Below are 9,350 nucleotides of genomic sequence, written 5' to 3'. Positions count from 1 at the left end.
GTTTAAGTCATTGGTTAAGGCTTTATGTTATGGCTAATAAACGTTGTATTCGTATTTGAATAATTGGGAGATTTTTCCCTTGTTGTTAGTTTCACTTCGGGATAGGTGCCTATTTGAGTTTTATTCCATTTATTTAGATTCATATAGGTTGAATAATAAACTTGCCTCGTGAAGTGGTTCACGAATGTTGTTCTATGAGATTGATTTATCGTTAATTTTGATGAGGACTGGAACTTGATTGTATATGTTTGTTTACATAGGAAGTTGGCAGGGTGTAGTTAGGGTGAAACTTATTTAGTTGGGTAGTTAATGTGACCTAGAGGTGTGCGAAAAATTCCGAGTCGTTACAATTGGTATCAGAGCGGAACCTCTCCCAGTAAGATGTGGTTCGGGGACGAACCAAGGCGGAAGCTGGTGGGCATGTGACGCCCGAGAGGAGGGTTACATGAATGAACCGATACCACATCCGAATGAGAGGGATCCTGAGATTATTGAAGAATGGTCAATAAAGGGTTAAAAAGAATTGATAGTCACTACCTATACCAACAAAGTGCACCTTCCTTTTCGGTGGCTCAATCGTAAGAACTCCAAAGTTAAGTGTAACGACCCAGAAATTTCGCGCACCTCTAGGTCACATGAACTACCCAACTAATCAGTTTTAGCCCCGATTTCAACCTGCCAACTTTCTATACACATAAACTTATAAAATCAAGCTCCAAACCTCATCAAATTAACGATAAACCAATCTCAAAAAAAAAAACATGCAACAACATTCGTGAACTACATCACGAGGCAAGTTTATTATTCAATCTAAATGAATCTAAACAAATGGGATAAAGCTCAAATAGGCACCTAACCCGAGGCATAACTAACAACAAGGGAAAAATCTCCCAATTATTCAAAGGTACATAATCCGTTTATTGGCCACAACATAAGGCCCTAACAAAGAATTAGACTAAATAAGAAAAACTAAGTAGCCTATAGTCCTCGTTTGTCAGGTCTCCCCCGTCCCATCAGCATGGTCACCCTCGAGTCCTTCACCTGAAAATAATCATTGTAGAAGGGGGGATGAGTATATATAATATACTCCGTAAGTAGGCCTCACCAAGCACTCACAAACATCATGCTCATAACCATAAAGGAAAAACATGAATCGTCATGCTCTATCATTACAGTATGCGAACAACCATAGACATGCTTTACTGGTACATTATATATTCATCCATAAACATGCTCTATAATACCCAATACTAACCACAACTTTATAAAAACAATTACCGTCCACCTGGCTTCCTAACACCTCAAATACAACTATGATCACCTCAGTTGTTCGAGCTCTTCGAAACCATTCTTTTGGTAGTGTCAGCCCCTGACCATTTATACCCAGAGCCCCGATACTAGTGCATCGACCCTTGACCATTTATACCTGAGGCCTCGATGTCTTACAATCTGTTGGCCCTTGACCATTTATACCCAATGCCCCAATAGTTTTCCTTCCGAAAGACTCCTCGCATCGACCCCCGACCATTTATACCCGAGGCCTCGACACTCATCTTTATCCAATATTGGCGTATCGACCCCCGACCATTTATACCCGAGGCCTCGATACCTAATTAGTGACGTATCAGCCCCCGACCATTTATACCCCAGGCCCTGACACTCACCCATTCACTTCATAATTTGTAAAACTCCACATATCGTTTCTAGCCTCCAACCAAGATTTTAGTACTAACCCCTTAATAACACCACCACTAGTATGATTTCAATGCATCTCACAACTCACCAACACATTTCAGCATGCTTCCATAACATAAACATCATTCTAATAGCAAAACAATAAATCAAGCATGCTTTCACAACATACCAAATCCTAACAACAACGCCACAGTGAGTTTAGTCATAACAGAGCATAGTCAACAAATTTCAAACGATTGGAGCCCGACCCAATTCATCCAAACTCTTAATATCCAACGTCCAAATTCAATAAGCACTGCTAGATATAATAAATATTCATGAGACACGCCAAACACTCCATACGAATTCAGACAACGAACATTTCCAAAATAGATTCACTTTAACGAACATTCCCTACAATCATACATCATTCTACAACAGATCTCAGTAGCTCAACAACACAAAATTCACACTATTATCACCGACGGACATTCAACACTAACCAGACATACAAAACTACATAAACAAGAGTTACATGCACAACCACGCATCAGAACCAATATTACGCATCATAAACAGTACATCGGCAACAAAATAACAAACATCAACGCACGCACCCGCCCCTGTGCTACTTACAAACACTTGTTCTAAAGCTCCTAAGCTCGTTGAGCACTTCCTACTACAAAAGAGCATGATCTCGAGGATAGTAACCAATTAGAAACATTTAGTTATAAACGAAACCGAGTTTAGGTAGAGTCGTTACCTACTAACCCACACTAAAACAACTTGGGTTAGGAGTGGGTTGACGTCAAAGGGGTTCGGGCTCCCAATCTGAGTTCAAAAGGCCCTAAGCTTGCTGTCCCGACGTCTAAAAGTGATGAGTAATGCTGATTTGGGTCTGATTAGAGGTGGGTCAATGCCGAACCATGTCGAAAAGAGTGGGTAAATAGATTGAGCTTCGGTTGCGTGTGAGGCAGCGTCGAACTTCACCAGAAGGCTACTGTTCACGTCAAAGGGAGTGCTGCTGGGCGTCGGATTCCGGTGGCTGTTCTGCTGCCGCCGTTCGTGGTTCGTGGAGGGTGCCGGCCGATCGTGGAGTCGTCGGAGAGTCGCAGAGCCGTAGTTCGTGCGAAGACGCCGCGCCGCCGTGGAGACCCGGTTCGTGCGCTGCTATTCGCGGAGTCCGGCCGCCGGCGTAGAGCTGTTGTGCCGCTTCGCCGGAGAAGAAGGGGCCACCGGCGTGGGCTGCTCCAAGAAGAAGAAGAAATTTGGGAGGGGGGCTGTCGGCTAGGGCTAGGAATGGGGAAGAAGAAAAAAAAGAGGGAAAAAGAAGAAGAAATGAAGGAATGGGCTAGGGTTTTGTCTTTGTTTCCTTTTTTTTTCCCTTTGTTTTAAAAACAAAATAACCCAAAGGGGCCCAATAAGTCCAAGCCCAAAGATAAGAAATCTACCCCCCTCCTAAACGAGACCCATCACACTGGATCCAGTAATTATTAATTTAATTGGATTTTAGAGCCCGATAAAAATAAATAAATTCAATTAACGTTCACTTTGAAAATTAAAAGAAAAATCTCCCGTTTCGAGACTGACTAACCTGAGGAACTCGGGGCGTTACATTAAGCGTGCTTGGCTTGGAGCAATCTTAGGTTGGGTGACCTCCTAGTTGCTTTACTAGGAAGCATGTGAGTGAGGACAAAGCATGCTGGAAGGACTCGTGTTGGTCTGTAGGGGTAGTCTATGCTCTTCTAAGTGGCTTAGAACTTGACGGTGGCACAGCCAGGTCGTAGGGGAATGCCGGGGCAGAGAGGTGCCGAAACCGGTATTAAATGAAAAATCTCCTGATTCGAGAGCAACTAACCTGAGGGACTCGGGGCGTTACAAGAGGTATATTAATATGCATTTTTTTTAGAATCTCAAAGAACTTCTTAGAACGACTATCATGATTTTTCTTAACTAGCCTTTGGGGGAAAAGTGGAGGAATCTTTATCTTACCTACCTGTGGAGTAGTGCTGGGCACTACTTGCTTACTTTTCTCTACCTTCTTACATTTTTCTTCTAAACTTATGAGTTCTGCTTTTTCTTCTTGTTGTGGACTGGAGGTGGATGCAGGAACAGGTGTAATTGCATGAGTTCCTTCGTCTGGGAGTGAGGGTCCATCATAACTTAGTTCGCTTCTCGTGATAACCACCTTACAGTGCTCCTTTCCTTCACGATCTCGCTTTGGGTTCTCTGTGTGTGCAAGTAATGTACCTTGAGGTCTAGATTTTTGGTCATTTGCAATCTACCCTACTTGCACCTCCATGTTTCTTATCGCAGCATCAGTTCTTGTCATGAACTCTTTTGTTGTAACTTCACTTCTTGTCATGAATTCTTTCATCATGGCTTCAAAACTTGTGTTGCTACCACCTTGATTAGTAGTATTTGGAGCTCTTTGTTGATTGTATTACTGAGGATGCGACACCGGTTGAGTTAGAAAACTAGGAGGAGTGTAATTTTGTTTGAATTGTTGAGCGGGTGCTTACGCACTGCTACTAGCTATTCCTTGATTACTCCAAGAAAATTTTGGATGGTGCCTCCATCCAGGGTTGTAAGTGTTTGACTATGGATTGAAATTCTACTGGGCACCTTGACCAAAAATAGATGATGGATTAGTTAGACAGTTCTCATACAAGTGGTTATCACCACAATAGACACGAGATATATCTGAAATTTGTAAAGCAGGAAAGGGTTCAAGCATCGCCGAAGTGGCGGTTTTTCTTTCTCCATTGTCATCTGCTTTAACATCTGGTTCATAGCCACCATTTAGGCTTGCATTGAAGCTACTGTGTCCAACTCAAAGACTCCGGCTGATACTTGCTTCTTTGGCAATGACTTTCTTACTTCGTCTTGGTCATTAATGTCTGTCATCTTGTTTAAGATATAACGATTTCATTAACTGACTTTTCTAACAACGAGCCATTGGTTGCGGTGTTCAACACCATCCTCAGTGAACGATCTAATCCTCTATAGAATTGTTCAATCTACACACATGCGGGCAATCCATGGCTCGGACATCTTTTAAGTAACTCCTTGAAATGCTCTCAAGCTTCTTGAACTGCTTCATTCTCCTTTTATCGAAAAGACACAATGTCTTCTCGAAGGTCTGCGTTCCTAGTCAAAGTGTGGTACTTTGCCAAAAATTTCTCCGTCAGTTTCACCCATGTGTTGATAGGATTTGGTTCTAGAGCGTTTAGCCAAGTCCTTGCACCATCATTGAGAGAAAAAGGAAATATTTTTAATCTTAGTGCATCCTCAGACACAGAAGGAAGTTGAAATGCATTAGATATTTCAATAAAAGATTTGAGATGGGAGTCAGGATCTTCGTTAGTCAGTCCTCTGAATTGGCCCATCGTCTGTAACATCTGGAACATGACTGGCTAAGGTAGCCTACAATCATATGTCTATGTGTGATTACAATCCTAGGGAATAATTACCAACTCACTTGCTTTATGGTTCAGAGGGCCAACGTCTAGGACCATATTTTATGCGCTTATGTCTAAGTCACATACCATATTGGTTTCCTATTATTTTACCTAACTCACCCTTCTCATGGTTGGGCTTTAGTGTATAAATCAAGTTCCCACTGGCCAAATAGAAAAAAGACGTAAAGAAAAGTTTTTAGAAACCAACCCAAAAAGAAGGTTGATAACTAATTCAGAAAATTTTTAAAGGAAAGAAAATGTACGAAAACATAAAGTATTTTTCGTTTAATTGAAACGAATAAACGAGCCGTACAATGAGTTCTAGCTTGACCCTTTTCTCTCTCGAATGTGAGGGGAGTGTAAACTCACTAAAGAACTTAAGAATAACGTAATAAACGAATAAAAAATGATAGAACTTGAATTAAAAGCAATAAAGTATGAAAATACAAGGAAATAACATCTAAAATTTGAAACTATAACTAAGAACGAGTTCTACAACAAAGAGAGAATGTAAATGAAGCTGAAAACGAGCTTCGAAGGGATGAATTTCTGCTGGAGGAGTGGCTCTTTTATATAGCACCTTGGGTTGGTTGAACTCCCCACCATTTTACGTGGAAATGGGTTGAGATTCACCTAACAAACCCTTTTGGACTTGGACTCACGGTTTTGAGTTGGTTTAAACATGTGGGAAATGTCATCTTTGCCCTTCATTAATCAAAACGTGTGTTTTGCCCATTTGCTATTGAAAATTGCGCTACGCGCAATTCTGCAAAAACATAAAACTGTTATTTTCTTCCAACTTTGACCGCATTTTTCTCATATTTTTCCTAAAGTACCATAGTTTGACTTTTATGCATAAATGTTCTATGTATGTTCTACTTTAAGATATGTGGTCCTTTTTAGCAAATAATGATGGGAAATGGGTAAAAAAACGTGGTCAAACAGGACTACCGACACATTTCTACAGTAAAAAGCCAACCCTAACAGCGGTGGCAGCTTCTTTATTACTTCAATCTTGGTTCTGTCTACTTCTATTCCCTTTTTAGATACTTTGTGGCCCAACACTATTTCTTCCTTCACCATAAAGTGGCATTTTTCCCAGTTGAGCACCAAATTGTATCTTCGCACCTCTTCAACACTTGCTCCAAATATCTCAAACATTTGCTGATGTCCCTTCCAAAGACTGAGAAATCGTCCATGAAGACCTCAACCACAGTTTCTATTAAGTCCGAGAAGATTGCCATCATACATCTCTAGAACGTTGCTGGAGCATTGCACAATCCAAAGGGCATTCTCCTAAAGGCAACATACAGTATGGGCAAGTGAATGTAGTATTTTGTTGGTCCTAAGGGGCTATGAAAATTTTATTGTAGCCACTATATCTGTCCAAAAAGCAATAGTATTCTTGCCCAGCCAAGCGATCCAACATCTGATCAATGAATGGTAGTGGGAAGTGATCCTTCTTGGTTGCCTTGTTCAATTTTCTATAATCCATACAAATGCGCCAACCTATTATGGTCCTTGTGGGAATCAGCTTGTTGTTGTCATTTGGCACCACTGTAAACCCTCCTTTCTTGGGTACACATTGGACCGGGCTCACCCAATCACTGTCTGCTATTAGGTAAATTATCCCATCATCAAGCCACTTGATGATTTCTTTCTGGACTACTTCCTTCATAGCAGGGTTCAGCCTTCTCTGGTTCTCAATTGAGTTCTTACAGCCCTCTTCCAAATTGATTTTATGCATGTAATAGCTTGGACTGATCCCTTTTATGTTTGCTATAGTCCAATCAATGGCCTTCTTGTGATTCTTCAGCATTTCTATCAGCCGAAACTCTTTCCCTTCATCCAAGTCAGCTGCAATAATTATTGGCAATGTCTCAGCTTCTCCAAGATAGGTGTACTTAAAATGTGTTGGTAGAACTTTTAGCTCCAACGTGGGGGCTTTCTCCACAGATGGTTGCAATGGTGCTTATGCTCTATCATTCAACTCTAGCGATTCAAATGCTTTCTTGTAGACTTTGTCAGATGGGGCATCATTTGGTCTGTCTCGGATCAGCTTGGCTTCTTTTTCCTTTTCTTCTAAAATTCTGGTCAACTACTCCTCTAATTGTTCTAGCAGCTCTTATGTTTGCATCTCTTCACTCAGCAAATTATCTACAAGCCTTAACAAATAGCACTCTTCTACATCTGCAGGGAATTTAATGGAATTAAAACAGAAAATGTCACCTGCTGGTCATTAACTATCATAGTGAGCTCTCTATTGTGTACATCTATTAAGGCTCTACCCGTGGATAAGAACGGTCTTCCCAAAATAATTGGGATTTCTTTGTCAGCTTCATAGTCCAAGATGATGAAGTCAGCTGGAAAGATGAATTTGTCCACCTGCACTAAAACATCATCAATCTTACCATCTAGATGTGTAATGGACCTATCTGCCAACTGTAGGGTGACAGTTATGGGTCTTGCTTCACCAGTCCCTAGCTTTTGATACACTGATAGGTGCATAAGGTTGATTTTAGCTCCCAAATCACACAGAGCATGCCCTACATTCTTTCCCCTTATAGACATAGGAATGGTGAAACTCCCTGGGTCGCCCATTTTCTGAGGAAGCTTTCCTATCAAGATTGCACTACATTCCTTTGTCAAAGCCACTGTTTCAAATTCCCCTAGTCTTCTTTTCTTTGCCAATATGTCCCTAAGAAATTTAACGTAGTTTGACATCTGCTCCAGTGCTTCCACCAAGGGTGTGTTAATCAGGAGGTGGTGCTTTGTGCTCCATTGGAATTTTTACTTTCTTTTGTACTGGAGTTTCCATTGAGACTTCTTCAACTGGTCCACTTTCTGCTGCCCTCTTTCCTTTGTTGATCTTAGGCTTAGTTTGCTTCCCAACTTCCTGCTATGCCACGGGTTCTGGTTGTCCCGTTTGCTCAGCTGATGCTCCACATTGTTCACTATATCATCTTCAATGGTCATATTCTCTACTACACTTTCAGTTATCTTTTCTGTTTGAGGTTCCTTCTGCTGTATTACATTATCTTCTTACATCAGAGACGGGTAGAAGAGTGGTAATGCCTTCCCACCACGAAGAGTCAACGCTTGACATTGCTTCTTCCCTTCTCTCTTAGGATTCTCAGTATCACTTGGCAGGGTACCTTGTGGTATGTTTTTCAATTCACTAGCCATTTGTCCCAGTTGAACTTCCATATTTCTTAAAGTAGCAGTTTGGCTTTGAATCAATGCATCATTCTTGGTCATATAATCTCTCATCAGAGCTTCCATAGAATTTGGGGGGTTAGTTATTGGCCTTGCTCCTTGATGTTGATTCGACATCAATAGTCTTGGTTGTTGGATTGTTTTCTGCTGATAATGTCTGACGTTATGATTTCCATGAAAACCTTAATTTCCTCCCCAGCTGAAATTTGGGTGCTACCTCCACCCTGGGTTTCCTAGGCAAGAGTCATACGAGTGATCACCTTCACAGTAAGAACAAGAAATTGCCATTACCTTGCTTAATCCAGGGGTAATGGATGATGTTGTAGCAGCACTCATGTTATTTACCGTGTTGGTTAAGTTTACAATTTGGTCTTTCAGGGAGGTCATTTCATTAGTGCTAGCCGCCCCATAGTTGCCTCTGTCATTTATAGCTCTGGAAACTGACCAATGGTAGTTATTGGAAGAGATTCTTTCTAATATGTCCATTGCTTCTGTGTACAATTTAGATAATAGGGCTCCATTAGCAGATGCATCAACAACCATTATGGTTGCTTCATCCAGTCCATTATAAATGTTTCTATTTGAATACACTTTGGCAGGCTATGGTGCGGGCATCTTCTGAGCAACTCTTTAAACCTTTCCTATGACTCACTCACGGATTCTCCTCCTCTTTGCTGGAAGTTGTTGATGTCCCCTCTAAATTTGGCATTCTTACTTGGGGGAAAGTATTTTATCAAGAATTTCTCAGCGAGGTCATTCCAAGAGGTAATGGATTCTGTTGGCATAGAGTTCAACCAATCTCTTGCCTTGTCCCTCAATGAGTAAGTGAACAATTTCAAAGGCAATGCTTCTTTTGATACTCCTTGCATCTTAAAGGAGTCACTCATTTCCAAGAAGTATCTTAAATGGAGATGTGGGTCTTCGATGGGTTCCCATAGAATCGGCCCACTGTTTGAAGCATTTGAAATCACAGACTTCAATTCAAATCGTTCAGCTTCT

General features: G+C 41.1%; 1 non-coding gene across 1 annotated transcript; it reads left to right on the top strand.

The window, feature by feature from the left end:
- The first annotated feature begins 8,948 nt into the window (after window positions 1–8,948).
- Window positions 8,949–9,055, top strand: LOC148208219 (small nucleolar RNA R71). Its single transcript, XR_015789157.1, has one exon. It is a non-coding gene; the product is annotated as a small nucleolar RNA R71 (small nucleolar RNA).
- The last annotated feature ends 295 nt before the right edge of the window (window positions 9,056–9,350 follow it).

Source organism: Momordica charantia, assembly GCF_013281855.1.
Source record: "Momordica charantia cultivar OHB3-1 chromosome 11 unlocalized genomic scaffold, Mcharantia_2.0 BLBB01000011.1, whole genome shotgun sequence".
Classification (NCBI taxonomy): domain Eukaryota; kingdom Viridiplantae; phylum Streptophyta; class Magnoliopsida; order Cucurbitales; family Cucurbitaceae; genus Momordica; species Momordica charantia.
The sequence above is the reverse complement of the archived record's forward strand: the minus strand, read 5'-3'. Positions and strand labels throughout refer to the sequence as shown.